Source organism: Aptenodytes patagonicus, chromosome 3 (assembly GCF_965638725.1).
Source record: "Aptenodytes patagonicus chromosome 3, bAptPat1.pri.cur, whole genome shotgun sequence".
NCBI lineage: Eukaryota > Metazoa > Chordata > Aves > Sphenisciformes > Spheniscidae > Aptenodytes > Aptenodytes patagonicus.
The window spans coordinates 81,689,418-81,706,326 of record NC_134951.1 but is presented as its reverse complement, the minus strand read 5'-3'; the positions used below and the strand labels follow the sequence as shown (position 1 = coordinate 81,706,326).

General features: G+C 45.0%; 1 protein-coding gene across 1 annotated transcript in view; it reads left to right on the top strand.

Annotated features, from left to right (window-relative positions):
* The window catches only part of MPC1 (mitochondrial pyruvate carrier 1), a 546,410-nt gene that overhangs the window by 509,548 nt on the left and 19,953 nt on the right, over positions 1-16,909 (top strand). The window lies entirely within an intron of this gene.

Here is a 16,909-nt window from a genome sequence, read left to right as displayed (position 1 = left end):
ATCTTTTGCACTTTGCCCCTGCCCTCTCTGGAATGAAGCCAGCACCGCTCGAAGAGCGCGTGCCACCAGCCCTGACTTACTCGGTCTCCGAGAGCAGAAAACCTCTGAGAAACTTGGTCCTCTGGGGAAATTATTGGGTCTTATGAGACTGTGGGAAAGCATTCACGTAAAACAGTATGAGTAGGAGCCTGTGGGTCAGGGCAGAAAAAGGTGTCTGGTCTCTGCCAGCAAGCAGGAGGTCTGGGAGGACTAGGTGAGGGGGAACCGAGCAGCGGCAGGGAGGGGTGACTTTGAGGACAGTAGGCAAAAAGACCCGTGGCAGCGTGGTGGGGAGTACTGCCAAAGGGAACTAGCGTGCACGTGCTTGGGGGCCAAACTGGGACTCCCTTTAAAAGTGAGGGATGGTCCCTCTTCAGCAGCTGGTACAGAAGAGGGTGGGTGGGTGGCTGGGCTGCCAAGGGGCTGGGTGGGTCAGTGCAGCTGTCCTCCCACACCGTCACCGAGTCTGCTCACGGAGACTGGCTCTGGCGGGCCAGAGTGCCACCCTGGAGCAAGCGAGGCCATTTCCAGTCATTGCTCCCTGCCCTTCCCTGGCTGCTCACCCGAATCTGCCTCCATCACCTGACGTTTCATGTCCCTTCCTGGCTATTCTGCTCTACAGAGCTAAACTCCCTGTGCTGTGTGTGTGCAGAGAGTACCCACTTCTGAAGAGTCCAGCTAACTCTGTTACAAGCTTTAATAATAACAAACTATGAGGAGAAACAGAAGGATGCTCTGCTTTTATATTTATATAAATATGTACATGTGTATTTATATACATATAAAACAAAAGTTCTGTACCCTAACACCTGGATTTTCCAGGTTCAGGGAAAGAAAACTTTGTTGAAACGGTCTCAGCAAAATGGACCTTTTTTCTCATTCCCTGATTTTAAAGAAAGTGAGGAAGGTTTGTGGTGCCGGATGTGAACTATTTTTTTATTCTTTTTCTTACCCATCTTGGCTTACGGTGGTCACAAGCTGACCAGGTTTCTTCTTTATACTGCTTTTGTTAATTTTTGTTTTCCAAGTAAATTTTGTCACCTCAGATGCTTTGTGGGAAAAGCTAATGTGCTGTGTTGGCTTTTTTTCCTGTTGTGACAGGAAAAAAAGAAAAATGTGAACATGGAGCTTCATATGCTAGAGATGGTAACTTTTCCTTGCTGGGTAGTATGTGCATCTCAGTGCTGAACTGGAATTACCAGATCATTGCCTCAGAGTGTCCAAGGGAACACGGAGTTGCATTTGCTATAGCAATATGCTTCCTAAAACTATCTCTGTTCCAATGTTGACTGAACTTTGTTCATGTGCATTAGTCTATTTTTAAATTTAAATTTATTCTTAATAATTTAAACCGATATTTAATGTTCAGGTTTATGTGCTGTGCACAGAGGACTGCTGCAAAGCAGCTCTCCTTGAAGCCCTTCTCTTTTCTAGAATAAACAATGCTGTGAAACTTCACACAGTGGCTGAATTGGCTTGGACTGATGTGTGCGAACACGCATAGGTGTGTGTCTGTGGTTATATACGCAGCAGCCCTCATCCTCTCCTCCAGCTAAGCTGTGCTCAGTATCAGCTTTTTGCTGCCTGTAGTCTTTTCCTCTTGTTAGAAGTAAAGTCTCGTATATTTCTGCTAGCAGCACGCTGGGAGGCGAGTCCACAGGCAGGGGATATCCTGGCTGATGCAGAAACGCTCTGGCCAGGCCTTTTTCCCTGGAAGTGACTTCTGTCCTGAAAGAAGGCAAGATGAGCACAAGGATGCTAAGGGCAACCTGGAGGGAGGGCTGGATTTTCTGGGGTCCCAGCTGATTTGTGCTGCTTCAACAAAATGTATTTTTAATGGTCAGTGTGATTGTATTGTATATGGGCAGAAAGAGTGTTGTAAATATTATGTACAGTTTTTGTCTCCCCCTGAGATTCCCTGGTCATCTTTCATTGCTTCAGTTTGCTTTCTCTTCACAGCCATTGGAAACAGTCTAATCCCCTCTTGATATACTCAGTCTTAATTCTTTGAGCATTTTGAGCGTTTTGAGCATTTTTTTCATCTGAATGTTATTGTAGGCCAAGTTTAAAGGATGCTGCTCTTCCCGAAGTTTAATGGTTTGAATCTCTTCCTGATTTAGCTCTTTCTAACCCACCAGCTATCACCCCATTAACCATACAAGGTTTGGGCCACATACAGATTGATATATGTTGATGCTCATTAATTACTTTATAAGCCTATAAATTACATATAATGAGGTTTGCTTGTTAAGATTTTGTTGCCAGTGCATGGAGATGTATGCACATGTGTGTGTGTATGTAAATACCTACACAAAAAACGTGCTGTCCCAGCTTGTCCAAATGAGAATAGAAGCGTAGTCAGTGCTTGAGGTGATATACGGAAGAGTTTTGTCTGCAGCATTCTTGAAAATCTGTCATTGAAAATGGTAGTGGTTACTCTGGGTGTGCATAGGTGGCTGTGCCCATCCGTGGAAGAAGCTGTCCCGTCCAGCCTCCCCTCTCTCCCAGCTGTACATCCCTGCGGACCCCCATGGCAGATCAGCCCCTCCTCCCCAGGCCTGACATGGGAGGTGCTCTTCTGAGGGTTTTCTGACCTGTTTCAGTCAAGATGAACCCAATTAAACCATTTCCACTGTCAGTCTTGCTGATCCAGCTCACTTGGACTGAAATACAAGAGCCTCCATCAGCAAATCCAAGGGACAGTCGCTCCTGGCAGAGGGGGAGGAACACGCTGTTGGCACTCGTTATTTCAGACTGATAGCACCCGCCGCTTCCCCCAGCCCAGCTGGATCCAGGTGAAGATGCATGGCCATGGCCTAATTACTGCTGCGGCTGCTTTTATACCAGCATCTCCTATCTAGACTCCTTGCTACAGTATAGTTCAGCAATAAGCATTTATTCTTTCTAGGAGAACACTTAACTGAAAAAGGCTTAGCCTCTCTCTCTCTCTCTCTCTCTCGATATTTTTATTAACTGTTACGTTTAACTCCTGAAAGTCTAAAAATCACTTTGAATTAGATCATACCATCTTGAAGGTTATTAGTCCACAAAGTGACCTAGTGCCTTAGGCTACTTCAAATAGTATAGTTACGTTTCTGAACCATCAAGGTGTGCAAAGCAATGAGCGTCCAAGGCATACTAACATGTATCTGTCACAGACACAGTCAGCTCATCTGGAGAGCCGCTTCAAAAGCTATTGTTCAGCTCAGTAGAGAGGAGTCTCCCCAGCAAGGAGGAGGCATCTCCCCACCCTTCGCAGAGCTGGACCCGACCTCTGCAGCTCCAGGACTTTGAAGAAGCCAAATGGTTCTGATGCAACGGGAAGAGTTGCCCCGGTTCCTACATACCACCACAGCTTGTGTATATGGCAAAGGTGTGGGAGATGCTGCTCAGAGGAAGAGCTGACCCCTGTCCCCCATTAATTTTTACTTGTTTAAAGTCTGTTTAATATTTTCAAGTAAGTTTTAACAGCAGATAGCATTTATAAAGCCTGACTTTTTCAGCAAACCACAAGTGACCCTCACAGACACTTTGTAATCAATCTCTACATCTGAAAAAAATGGCCATCTGACAACAGATTTCAGATCACCTTGAGCAGCTCCCTGAGACTGCCCCTGGATACTGGGGATAACCCAAGCAGAGACAGCTGGGAGAAGGACATCTTGTGTGACATGATGTCATGACATAACATTGCGTGTCATGCTCTTACAAAGTATAGATTGTGTGTCCCTGTGCTTCACCTAACCTTGGATGTAATACTGGGACTCTTCTCAGCCAGACTTACGGTTAAATAGGTTTTGGACTGAGTTTGAAAGGGACAATAAATCTGTTGGCTTACAGGGTAGATCAGACTCTATTAGAAATCAGTATGCAGATCTTTAAGGGACAGGCTGGTTTTGCCCGTGTAGTGCAGTGCTCTCTCTAACAACTTGTACTCAGCTCTGGTATATCCGAATACATTCGGACCTTGATCAAGTATGGCAATTGCTCTGTGTCTATGATACGAATTATGCCAGGGCTTGGATCATCCCCTAAGCCATGAGTGCCACAAGGCTTTCTTATGCTGCCAGTCCACAGCGCTTGTGCCAGTTTATGTGAGTGCTGATGCTAAAAAAGGCAGGCAGTCACTTTCTCTTGACCTCAGCTGCTCATCTGTCCTTTCACACCTCTCTTATCCAGGTCACCATGGGGCAAAGCAAATGTTTGTACGTCAGAACAAGTGGCTGGGGACAGCAGGAAGGCAACAGCATCTTTTTTGCCAGCAGCACCGTCAACACATTGGTGTGGCTACAACTTCGGTGTCGCCTCTCCCTCAGTTTCTGAGTTATGCTGAGCTGACTGCAGGTGTGGCTTAGAGCCAGGGCGATAAACAATGGGATGTTTGTACAGTAGCAGGTTTCCGATGCCAAGCTGTGCGCAGAGGGGGAGGACAAGTCCAGGCTTCTGAAAATTTGCCACAAGTTCATATAAACTCCCAGTAACCAGAAGGTGTAGGGTTACAGATGACATGCCATGGGGAAATAAAGTTGACTGTGTGTATTTTTGCCACCATTGACTTTATAAAGAGGACAGGAAAAATCCTGGGGTTTGTTTTCAAATCACCCATTTCTACAGAGGAAATTTCCTGATTTTGTAGAGTGCTACAGCTTTCTAGATCCTTCGTAGGAGTAAGGAAGACAAACTTGGAAGGTAAAGCAGACTACTATAGCAGAAAAGGAGATATCTTAGCTTTCACCAGAAATTTATTTTCATTCAGGTGTTTTGAAGCTGTATCTTAAGACTTGTGTAGCAAAAACACCAGAGCAAATATTCAGAAGCAAAGTTCTCTTGTTGAACATCTGCAGACAGCGCCTTTAAACGAGAACCAAGTGAGCTCCAGGGTCACATGTCTGAATCCTAAAAGACAGGCAAGCAGCACAACTGGGCCAACCACCTCAGATATTCTTTACATTAAAATAAAAAGGCCTAAAATAATGTTAATAAGGTGTTTTAATATAGTTCATAAAAAAAAGGAAAATGTGCAAGCCTGTTTTCTTTTTCTGTTTTGAATTTTACATCATAATCCTATAGAAAGTGTGGATTCTTACCTGCTGGTTGACCCTGCTCCTAAAACCCTGTATTGCCCCAAGACATCGCAGCTAAGCTGCTTCTGGTACCTCAGTTCCTGTGTGAACAGTCCCACACTCTCTCCTCCATGTCTGCCCACAACAGGCACAAGCAACGATTGCGCATCCTCTCGTATTCTGAAAGTTAGCAAAAATTTGAGTGTTTAAACTCAGAAGATAAAGTGAAGTTAAAAGTAAGAATCTCACTGTGTACAGAAATAAATTCTCAGTATTCAGGTGAAGGGTGGGTAGAAGCCTGTGCAGAACAAGAATGTTACAGAGCAAATGGCCTCAAGTTGCGCCAGGGGAGGTTTAGATTGGATGTGAGGAAAAATGTCTTTACTGAAAGAGTGGTGAAACATTGGAACAGGCTGCCCGGGGAAGTGGTGGAGTCCCCATCCCTGGAGGTATTTAAAAGATGAGCAGATGAGGCACTTAGGGACATGGTTTAGTGGGCATGGTGGTGTTGGGTCGATGGTTGGACTCGATGATCTTAGAGGTCTTTTCCAACCTCAATGATTCTATGATTCTATGATTCTATGAAATGCAGTCACATTAGTACTTACAGCCAAATTTTAGCCAAAATCTATTCACAGGTTTTGTGAGCCTAGACCTTGCATTTCCATGTGCAGGTGTGTAACAGGACATGCAAGTCAGCCAGCTAACCAGGCATCTGATCATGCATGTCAATACAGGCTTGCACATGTAAATGTTTTGCAGCCCAAAGTTTTGAGTCTAAAATTAAGAACTTGGCCCTTTGCATCAGCCTGTGTTGTGTAAGCCATGATGTTCAATGTTGAACTGTACAACCACTACTTCTTGCTGAGGCATACGTAGTTACCGATTCAATTTGTGCTCCGTTATGTCTCCTAAATGGATGTGATGATGGACATAGTTTTCAGAGACGCCGTAGCCTGAAAGGCAAATGAGGAAAATGCATGCCCTCTTTGGTAAAGGAGAACTTTGAAAGGAGAGGCTGGAAATAAGCATTTTGAAGTGCAGAAAATGAAAACCAGTTGCTAAAAGATTGTTTCTGATTTGCTACTCAGAGCCAAATCTTGCCTCCTTCGCTCTTGTTGTATTGGTACCTTAATCCATATGCACCTTCAGTGAAACGAGGGGGACGCTCAGAGCAGGGTCCTCTTTTCTGTCGCAGTGGTGGAGTCTGGCCGTTAAGGGATGATGCGTGCAAGGGGTTTACGTGGGTAGTAGTCAATGAATTTGACAAAATATGAACCATGATCTAGCACTTTGTTTACAGGCTCCATATTCATGTTTACAAACGATGATTTCTGAGGCTCACGCTTTTTATGTTTCCTGTATGAAAAGGGCAGCCAGTGTACAGATATTTATTATGTTTACCAGCATTTCTGAATAGATTTTTTTTATAGTACATGGTTTTATGAAGTGTAATATTTTTATAGCAGAATGATGATCTTTGGACTTTCTATATTGTTACCTACAACTGTTTGCAAATAAGCTCTGCTCCCTTTTTTCTGTGCACTGTATCCAGTGTTGCTGCTGCTACTGTTGCTGGCCTCAGCTGCTGCTGCCCCGCCGTGACGTGGGCTGACGGTATTGTGAAACTGTGCAAACTAACTTCAAAGAGCTGTGATCGTGCTGAAGGGCTGGCTGCGTGCTGGTTCCCTCCTGGCAGGAGGGATGGCAAGCTCTACTCTGCCAGGGCAAGAGTTTACTGTGGATGGCCCCCGAGGAGAAGCCTCAGTGCTCACCTCTGTCTGTACCCCGCCGTTTTGGCTTGGCATGCCCATCCTTTCCTTTCTTTATAAAGAAATAAAAAAGAAAAAAAAGGATCCTGCTCGTTTTTGCATAATTCCTTTCCAGTCCCTAAGCACTGGCCATGTTTGAATGCCATGTGTTGGTCACAGTAAAAGCACAGTTACCTTTCCAAATTATACCTGGAGCTGTTACCTCTGTGCAGCCTGAATATTCAAACCTCTGCTTTGGGAAGCAACAAGTAAGCCTTTAACCCCTCATCGGTCAGACAGTTCACCCACCAGACAAATTTGGGATTTCACTGCCAGACAGATGAGTGCTTTCACACAAGCTGCCTGGCATGGATTTCCCTTGCCCCTTAGAGATCTTCCGAGGTGCAGTTCTTCTGGAAACTGCTGGTCGCTGGCAAGCAGCCTGCATAGCCTTTTCTGCTTGCTGAACTTATTAGTGACCACAAAAGCAAAATAAACCTCTCCTACTTTGAGGGATTGGTCCTGCTTGCCTGGCGTTACCACGTCTGAGCCTGCGCACCATTACACTGGCATTCACATCTGCGGATTTCCATCAGCCCCAGCAGCATCGCAGAGATGATGAATCCAGCTCAGGATCCCCACAGGAACAGCATGTGGTACCAGTTATGGAGAAACTGCATGTGATTCAGGTCCAAGCAAGCATAACCAAGCAAACTTGGGCTTCAAATATGTTACTCCTAGGATTTCTGCTCTGACCATAGGTAGTATCATGCCTCTGTTCTCCTGCCAGCTGCTCCTGTCCTCCTCCCACTTCTGTCCTTCCTTTCTTTTCTCTGTCCCTAAAAGCAAGGACTCTTCTTGCTCCTTTAGTCCTCATGGTCCTTCATCACTAGGACACACGTATGTCCCTCCCCAGCCTCTTCCTCCACACCCCAGTGCCTACCATGAATTATTCCTTCTTTCCCTTACCAAGCTTCTGTCCCACAGGTCCATCTTGTGGCTTTTATAGCCTCTCCTGGCAGGCAGGCCAATGACTCGTGTACACCTGTCTTTATAGGCCCAGTGGTTAAAAAGGGAGGCCTCTCTGGAGAACCTTAATCATATACAAGAACATCCAAATGGGAAAAATGAGAGGGGGGGGGGGGGGGAAGCTTTCTCTTCTCTCCCCTCTTCTGATTCCTTCTTTAACATGACCATGATCAGGAATGAGCTAAGTTCAGCCAGTCTTTGACGTACATAGCTTTGCAGAGGACCTGGTTAGGAAGCCCTGTGGCACGCCAGGCCCTGAGCAGGCAGATGTAAGTCTTTCCCTCCAACCCCAGAAAACAAATAGATGAGATGTCTGGAGGCTTTACCTCTCCTGTGGTGTAGCACTCGCTGACGCTGATACTACTCCCTAAAGAGAAGGGCTTTCCAGAATATGCTCAAGTGCCTGATACAAGACATGGCCCTTTTAGGAAATCTGCATCAGCAACGATCTTAAATCTCTGCAGTTACTGGTAAGTAACCATGCTTTTTTTCCCTGGATGGACAATAATGCATTTGTTAAAAAAAAAAAAGTAGCAAACAATTCCCCTCCCCCTTGTAATCCTGCTCTTTAGTCAACCTTTATTTCCTGCTTATGTCTTCCTCCAGCTTTATTCCAGTTCACCTTTGGCTGCTTCACCCCCTTTTTGTGTCCCACTTGTTGTGTACCATGAGAATTGTCCTGAGGCTCAGAAAGTCTTGTTATGTGTCTGAATAGCATCTTGTTCAAGGGCAGCGTAACTGCTGGCTGAGGGCCCCAGATACTACGGCAAGGCAAATAATAGGTAGTAACAATAATGCCTAATGCCTGAAGATCACAAGAAGCAGAGATTTTGCATTAAAAGCTGTGAAGAAGAGCTGAAGAAAAGGATTTCCGGCTACGCCCAGCTATTCAGGTTAACCATAGATAACCTTGCAGTGCACTGGCTGCTAAAGATGCCGTACTCCCACTGTCTAGATGCAAGATGGAAGAAGGGGATCTCTGTCCATTCATCCAGATGGACTGGAGAGCTATTTGTGGTGCTCTCACTGTTTTCTAAACAACCAAAGCTGGCCTGAGCTCTATTCCATTCTTTGTCGAGGAAATTAGTTTATAAAAAGGCTGGTGAGTCACAGTCTGTGGTGAGGCTGCACGTTGTTTTGGTTTGGCATGCTCTTGCCTAATTGATTCTTCCCGTCCTTCAGGTTCTGCAGTCACTGGTAAAAATAGCCACAGTCGCAAACCCTCCCACTTTCCCTACTGTAGAAAGCAGGCTTCAATTTTAATGATAGTCTCCTCGCTAAGACATGCAAATGAAGAGTCAGTGATTTCCAGTGCATTTACCCAGACTTTCCAATTGCCCCATTACTGTCTGGGCTCTTCTCTCTATTGCAAACTGTTATAATCAGTTATTTGCTTTACTTATCCATTCATGCTAGCTGCTTCTCCAACAGGATAGTCTGTGTGAAGCATGAAGGTGTGTTTTTCCCTAGCATTTGACTTGGACAAGTGGGTGGATTTCAGATATGCATCTCTGCTTACTGCTATATTCCACAGTGACCTCAGCCGTGTTGGACACAGTGGGGAGGTCATCCCCCAATGTCAGTAACCATGTCACCTCGAAGTCAGAACCAATGTACTGAGAAAAGAACATTATCGGATTAAAGCACATGAGACTCTTCCTAGAGGCTTAAATTTATTTCACCTGTTGGTACTAAAACAGTTTAACTTTTAGGAATGGTAGCTGTTACAATGGAGCCTTAAACATAGAGAACAGAAATAACCCGCATTTCACTTCAGAGAGGTGAGAGTGACCCATCAGCTTTTAAACACTTTTGACAGTGCTGATCTTTTGCTATTTGGACCTCTGGTCTCATTTCAACCACCAGTCTGCTGCCATGTGTTACACTCTGAGTGGAGCTGCACATCAACTACAGGGCTGCAGTCTTTGTATTGGGTCTGTGGACTAATACATGTGGGTAAAATCTCTGTCCAGGAATGAACAACATGCTCCTCGATGTGTGCTTAGATGGACAGGAATAAAGTGGAATACACAGCCGAGATGTATGCATGCTTTTGGTCCAGCCAAAAAAGTTCACGATCAGCTGAGCAAAGGTGAGGATTATTTATTCTGCAATTCAGGTGCAAATTTGTTATTACTCTCCCAAGCCCAGGAGTGACAGCAACCTTCTGTGAAGCTCATGTCAGATATCCAACACACACATTCACAAAACTTGCACAATCCCCAGTTCCAGGAAGTCTCCAAGCGGCCCCATGTTCTTCTACCATTGGATAGTCTGTGAGGAAAAACACAGTGCTGGCATTTGAACCAGGGTTAGTTATATATTAGTATGTCCACCAACACATGCAGAAATCATCGGTCTTATACTAACATGACCTTTAATCTCGGTATGTTTTTATACCATTTATAGCAACTCAAGTCAGGAATACCTCCACCGTCATGCAGTCAACAGCTAAAAACTCAGTCTGAAACAGGCTGGGTGGCTCCCTCAGTCACAGAAGCTTTCTTCCAGATTATGCTTCATTTCAAGTAGGATGCCTAACTGGGAAAGATCCATTGCCATTGGCCATATCCTATGCTTAAACGCCAGTGCTTCAATCTTCTCAAGACTTGCAGGCAATACCATCAACAAGCACTTGACGCTCTTAAAAATCGATCTATAAAGATTACAAGAAAAACCTCACCAATGTAACTGGAAGCTTCATCCCTGGCTTCCAAAGGAAACTGGAAGAAGAGATTAGGCAGTTTATGTTAAAGGTAAGAAAATGTCATGCAAATGTCATTCCCCATAATCCAAGAGGAAGCAGTCAATGACCTGCTACGCCACCTGGACACTCACAAGTCTATGGGGCCGGATGGGATCCACCCGAGAGTGCTGAGGGAGCTGGCAGAGGAGCTCACCAAGCCACTCTCCATCATTTATCAGCAGTCCTGGTTAACGGGGGAGGTCCCGGACGACTGGAGGCTTGCCAATGTGACGCCCATCTACAAGAAGGGCCGGAAGGAGGATCCGGGGAACTACAGGCCTGTCAGCCTGACCTCGGTGCCAGGGAAGATTATGGAGGGGTTCATCTTGAGGGCGCTCACAAGGCATGAGCGGGACAACCAGGGGATCAGGCCCAGCCAGCACGGATTCATGAGAGGCAGGTCATGACCAACCTGATCTCCTTCTATGACCAGGTGACCCACCTAGTGGATGAGGGAAAGGCTGTGGATGTGGTCTACCTGGACTTCAGCAAGGCCTTTGACACCGTCTCCCACAGCATTCTCCTAGAGAAGCTGGCGGCTCACGGCTTAGACAGGTGTACTCTGCGCTGGGTCAAAAACTGGCTGGACAGCTGGGCCCAGAGAGTTGTGGTGAATGGAGTTACATCCAGTTGGCGGCCGGTCACAAGCGGTGTTCCCCAGGGCTCAGTACTGGGGCCGGTCTTGTTCAATATCTTTATCAATGATCTGGATGAGGGGATCGAGTGCACCCTCAGTCAGTTTGCAGACGACACCAAGTTGGGCGGGAGTGTTGATCTGCTCGAGGGTAGGAAGGCTCTGCAGAGGGACCTGGACAGGCTGGATCGATGGGCCCAGGCCAACTGTATGAGGTTCAACAAGGCCAAGTGCCGGGTCCTGCACTTCGGCCACAACAACCCCATGCAGCGGTACAGGCTTGGGGAAGAGTGGCTGGAAAGCTGCCCAGCAGAAAAGGACCTGGAGGTGCTGGTCGACAGCCGGCTGAACATGAGCCGGCAGTGTGCCCAGGCGGCCAAGAAGGCCAATGGCATCCTGGCCTGTATCAGAACTAGTGTGGCCAGCAGGAGTAGGGAAGTGATCGTGCCCCTGTACTCGGCACTGGTGAGGCCGCACCTCGAAAACTGTGTTCAGTTTTGGGCCCCTCACTACAAGAAGGACGTTGAGGTCCTGGAGCATGTCCAGAGAAGGGCAACGAAGCTGGTGAAGGGTCTGGAGAACAAGTCTTATGAGGAGCGGCTGAGGGAACTGGGACTGTTTAGCCTGCAGAAAAGGAGGCTGAGGGGAGACCTCATCGCTCTCTACAACTACCTGAAAGGAGGTTGTAGCGAGGTGGGTGTCGGTCTCTTCTCCCAAGTAACAAGCGATAGGACGAGAAGAAATGGCCTCAAGTTGCGCCAGGGGAGGTTTAGATTGGATGTAAGGAAAAATTTCTTTACTGAAAGAGTGGTGAAACATTGGAACAGGCTGCCCAGGGAAGTGGTTGAGTCCCCATCCCTGGAGGTATTTAAAAGACGTGTAGATGAGGCACTTAGGGACATGGTTTAGTGGGCATGGTGGTGTTGGGTTGATGGTTGGACTCGATGATCTTAGAGGTCTTTTCCAACCTTAATGATTCTATGATTCTATGAAAAACCATCATTCAGGCCTGAAGTGTCATTTTTAAAATGCACCGACTAATATCACTCAATATATTTAAAGCGTTCAGAGTTTGGATGCAGGAAAAAACACAAAATGCCTGCCATGGAGATGATTAAAGACCCTGATCTGTTCAGCTCAGCCTGGAGATGGCTGAGAGGCAATTTGATTATTGCCTACAAGAATCTTCACAGGGAGAAAAATCCCATGTTCTGGAAGCACAGAGAGACAGACAGGAGCACAAAAACAGGCAAATGTCTGGGTGCAAAGTCCACACAGCTACAGAATGGAAATAAGGTAGCTGTAGTTTTAAAGTGATGCTGGTTATTCATTGGAACAAAACCATCAAAAGAGAAAAGGGGTTTGCTGTTCCTCTCAGTTGCTTTCAGTAGATACGCCTTAGCAGACAAAAGGTTAGTATGGAAGCAAGTGGATGACTTCAACAGTCTGCAGTAACCTGGAAATCAATTTAAATGCTATGATGGTCTCTTTCAGCCTCAAATATGATATGCATTTATATCGCCCTACCACAAGTAGTCAGCACCAAGTGAACAGCTCACGTTTCCATAGGATTGATGGATGAACTCCGAAGATTAATTCAAAGATTGTTAGGCCACAAACAACTGGAATAGTCAACTTTCTCTGTTTAAATCTGTAACTTTACTGTGGTACATGTGGAGAATCTTTGCTGTCTTTGACAATATAGAATATCCCTCTGAAATTCTGTGATGTTTACAACTATCTATAATGTTAATTTAGAACACCCTGTTTCACACTATTGGTGCAATATGGTTAAAACCTGTAGAAAGACTGGGTAAACGGTGTTCCCCCAAAAAAGTAAAAAACTCACTGCCTTAAAACCAAAATAAGTTACAATAGCATTACTAGTGCACTAATCCTGTGAACCACAGGAGGGCCTTAAACAAATAGATGTCAAATATGAGTGAAACCTTCCAGTACAAAGAGATAAAGAAGGCTTTAATCTTGAAAAAGCTCTCCAATTAGAATTAAGCTGTTTAAAAGAGAGTGAAAATTAGACCACAAAACCTTGAATTCTTAAATTTCCAACGCCTGAAGCTGAGTGATGACTCATGAACTGACTGACTTCATGCAGCTTCTGCACATCTGTAAGATGTACCCCTAGATAGATAGATAAGAGAGGCTGCAAGATCCTAATCACAGTATCCTGGGTATTAAAGGAAAAAAAAAAAGGAAGGAAGAAGGGAAGTAAATTATCAATTACAAATGCAAATGCTGTTCACAATAATGCATAGTGACAGTGAAAGAAGGTGCTTCTCCAGGGAAAACACTACCCCATTCCCTCCCCCCCTCAGCTTCAAGATTGTAAATGTTAGCAATTTGCCTAAGAACCGTTTTTGGTAAATCCTAAAGATCATATCTAGTGAGAGGTGTTCCACCTCTGTGACAAACATTGCTGGAGCAGCCTCCCTGAGGTATGATGTGGCAGAGATTTGTGCTGAGCAGCCACTCAGTATGCAAGTGCTGCACAGCCACCCCCATCGGGGTGCCCTGCTGCAGAGTGACAGTCCCTCTTTTTAGCCCAAAGAGCCTTAAGTAAGCCTACACAGTTGGAAGCTTGCATCACGCTCCAGGGAGATGGGATGTGTGGGTCTGACCAACACCAGCCTTAGGAAGGAGCTGATGGGGTTTCCTGCTCTGACCTGCAGCACCCTTGGCAAGTATTGGAACCACAGGGTTTTCACGAAATGCAGAGATGATGTGCACACTGCCTCCTCCTGAGCTTTCCACAGAAAAGAAGGAGCTGCTCTCAGCAGGTTGTAAAAACGTATTTCTGCACAGCCTTCAGGAAGGACACCCTGAGCAGAAAGAAGCACCAAAGTCACAGCGTGGTGTCATGATTAGGACATTCCTCTACTCCAGATTTTCTCTTGGTTAGGTTTTGTTGAGCTTCCTGCTCAGTGTGAAAGGTTTGGCTTCCGCTCTGGCAGGGCTAACTGTCCCCTCATCGCCCACACGGTGATGCTGAGTGTGCAGGCAGACGCTGCAATCCGCTCCAGGTGCCAAGGATCAGTAGCTAGATATTGCACGGCTTTTGGATGTAGGCTCTCGTACTTAATTTATAAGGCTCTCAGTGTAAAAAACAAGGTATCTCTTGTAAAAAACAAGATAGTCCTTGTGAACTGAAGCTGCAGCATCACCACCTAATATTAATGTTTATTGGAAAGATCAATACCCATACAAAAGATGGCCTCAGGCGTCTGTGGGACACAGTATTTCAAATCTTTCTGATAAGAAAAGGACCCTCGCTACAGAGTTTGGAGGTTGTCTACAGCCACCCACCTCACTTTTGCACATGCACATTTGGGTACATGAGTAAAATGCATCTATTTTTTTAAAAGTATACACACTTGAATCAGTACATTTTTTTTTCTGTTAGACCTTGTATAAACCTAAATGACCCCCTGTTGAGTCCTGAATGGCCTTGTAGAAGTCCGCCAGGACCTACTGTTTATTTCACTTTGATCCCAGTAGCTTTGGAAAGGACTTTGGCATGTTTACCTTCAAGTTACTCATCTTGTATGCCCACGGTTTGTTTATCCACTGTAGTCTACTGAAATTTCCCCCCTTTCTTTTAGTTAAAGAAATAGGCCAAAGGTGATTTCAGGGTCCCTATCTGGATACACATCACCAATTCGATCAAAGACAACCTTTGGCTTCCTCTAGTAAGTCACTGGCATCCTAGATACCGTCTTGCTCTCACAGTTCTCCAGTGAGCGGGAGAAATCTCAGTCCATCAAGCAAAAAATTGACCCTAACTTAAACAGATTTACCACCACCGAGGGTACTGTAATTAGACCAAAGTGAGCCCTGGTGTAATCATGCCTTTCTGGCTCAAGCGTGCTAATCTGCTTTTTTTCCTAAATCAAGCCGACAAATATTTATGTTCAAGGTTTTCCAGTGGCAGTAGTTGGGGTACTTGTTCTTTAACAGGGGAAGGGCTGGACGAGGAGAGAAGCACAGAACTGTACTTTTCTACCAGGAATGATCCCTCTCTCCTGGCCATCCTCCAGCCTCACTTGGGTCATTTAGGCTGGGGAGAGCCAAGGTACCGGGAAACAGCATATTTAAATATGGTAAGTGAATTTATTAGTAGTGAACATACCAGGAGCCTGTATTTTTATCATGTTCTACTAAATTTATATTTATTCAGCTCAGTAAAGACCCACAAGTCCTGAGGAAAGGATTACATAGCTAAAATGACTCTCATTAATTAACAGTGTGTCTCAACTTTGACCCCTTCACTTCCTGCCATCAGTCAGAACCCTGATTTTAGGCTCCTCCTTACAACCTGTGGGGTGTTTTTATTGGATAAAACACTTTAAGAAGGACACAGAAAGCTTGGGAGAAAACCCATAACTAGTTCTCCTCATGAAATACAAGTGTTTCAGCACACACTTCACAAGGCAGTAATGGAAGCCGTAAACCTCCTCACAACCTCACTTGAGAAGTTCATGCCACATCATTGATACTCCTTCCTCAGAAAAAGGAAATAGTTTTTTAAAACAGAACAGAAAACTATTTCTACTTTTTTTTTTTATCCTGTTGGAGTCATTGCCAAGGCAGGCTTTCCATAATGAGGAAACCAACTCTGCTTTGCAGCCCAGTTTGACGCCTGCTAGGAGTTGCAGCCTGCCAAGCGAGCACTACCAGCCCTCCTGCTCTGCTCCCCTGGAGATGATAATTACAGTGATGAAGTGATTATATGTCATTTAACTGTAAAAGAAGATTTTCCCTAACAGAGTGAAGGAGGAGAATTTTGCAAGGCGGTGTTAGAAGAAGAGGCTCTCTTACCCCAGCTGACCTGATTTAGCAATATAAGGTACAGAGTGTACCTGACTGAACAAGCAGCCCTCATCCCTTCCTTCCCAAACACAAGATAATCATCAACAATTGCTTCGAGGATACCAGCAATGCAGTGGTGCAATACTAGAAACAGTAGTTCGGTGCTTCTTCTCACATGGATGTGGGGGCATGATTTTTAAAAAATGACCACTTATCATAATTTCTTTACTTAAGAAAAGATAATTTTATAAGTTAAAAACCAAATACTGTTATAAAGGTCCATTTTTAAATAGTAATCACTACACCCTTGTAGCCCAGCACCTGTATCTACATTACCAACTGGAAGTATAAGTAACCTGTGAATAAACCCATTAATCGGATTTTTTCCCCATGTTGAAAAAACTGATTTATTCTAAACAGCCCTAGCAATATAGTTTTATATTTAAAAACAGAATCTAAAATTATCTCATTTGAAGCATTATTAAATAAGTAAACTGTAGAGATGAGCTTCAGCACAGAACAAGATCTTAAAACACTTAAAATCAATTCAGTCTTCATGACAGTAAAAACACAGATGGATATAGCCGTCACCACGGCACGTATTTCAGCATGAAGTTGGCTTAAGTAATTTCAGCTGCAATTTTGGCTGCCTATTTTATCACGTGTGACTAATTGCGAACTCGGAGCAGCCTCATCACAGAAAAGCCACATCCTCCAGCTGCCCCAAGGCTCTGCTGCACCACACACACAAGTGCTAATCGTGCGGGGTGCATCCTTCACCTACAGCCTATTTGGCTTTTAGGAAAAAAATTCCCAGGAGAAA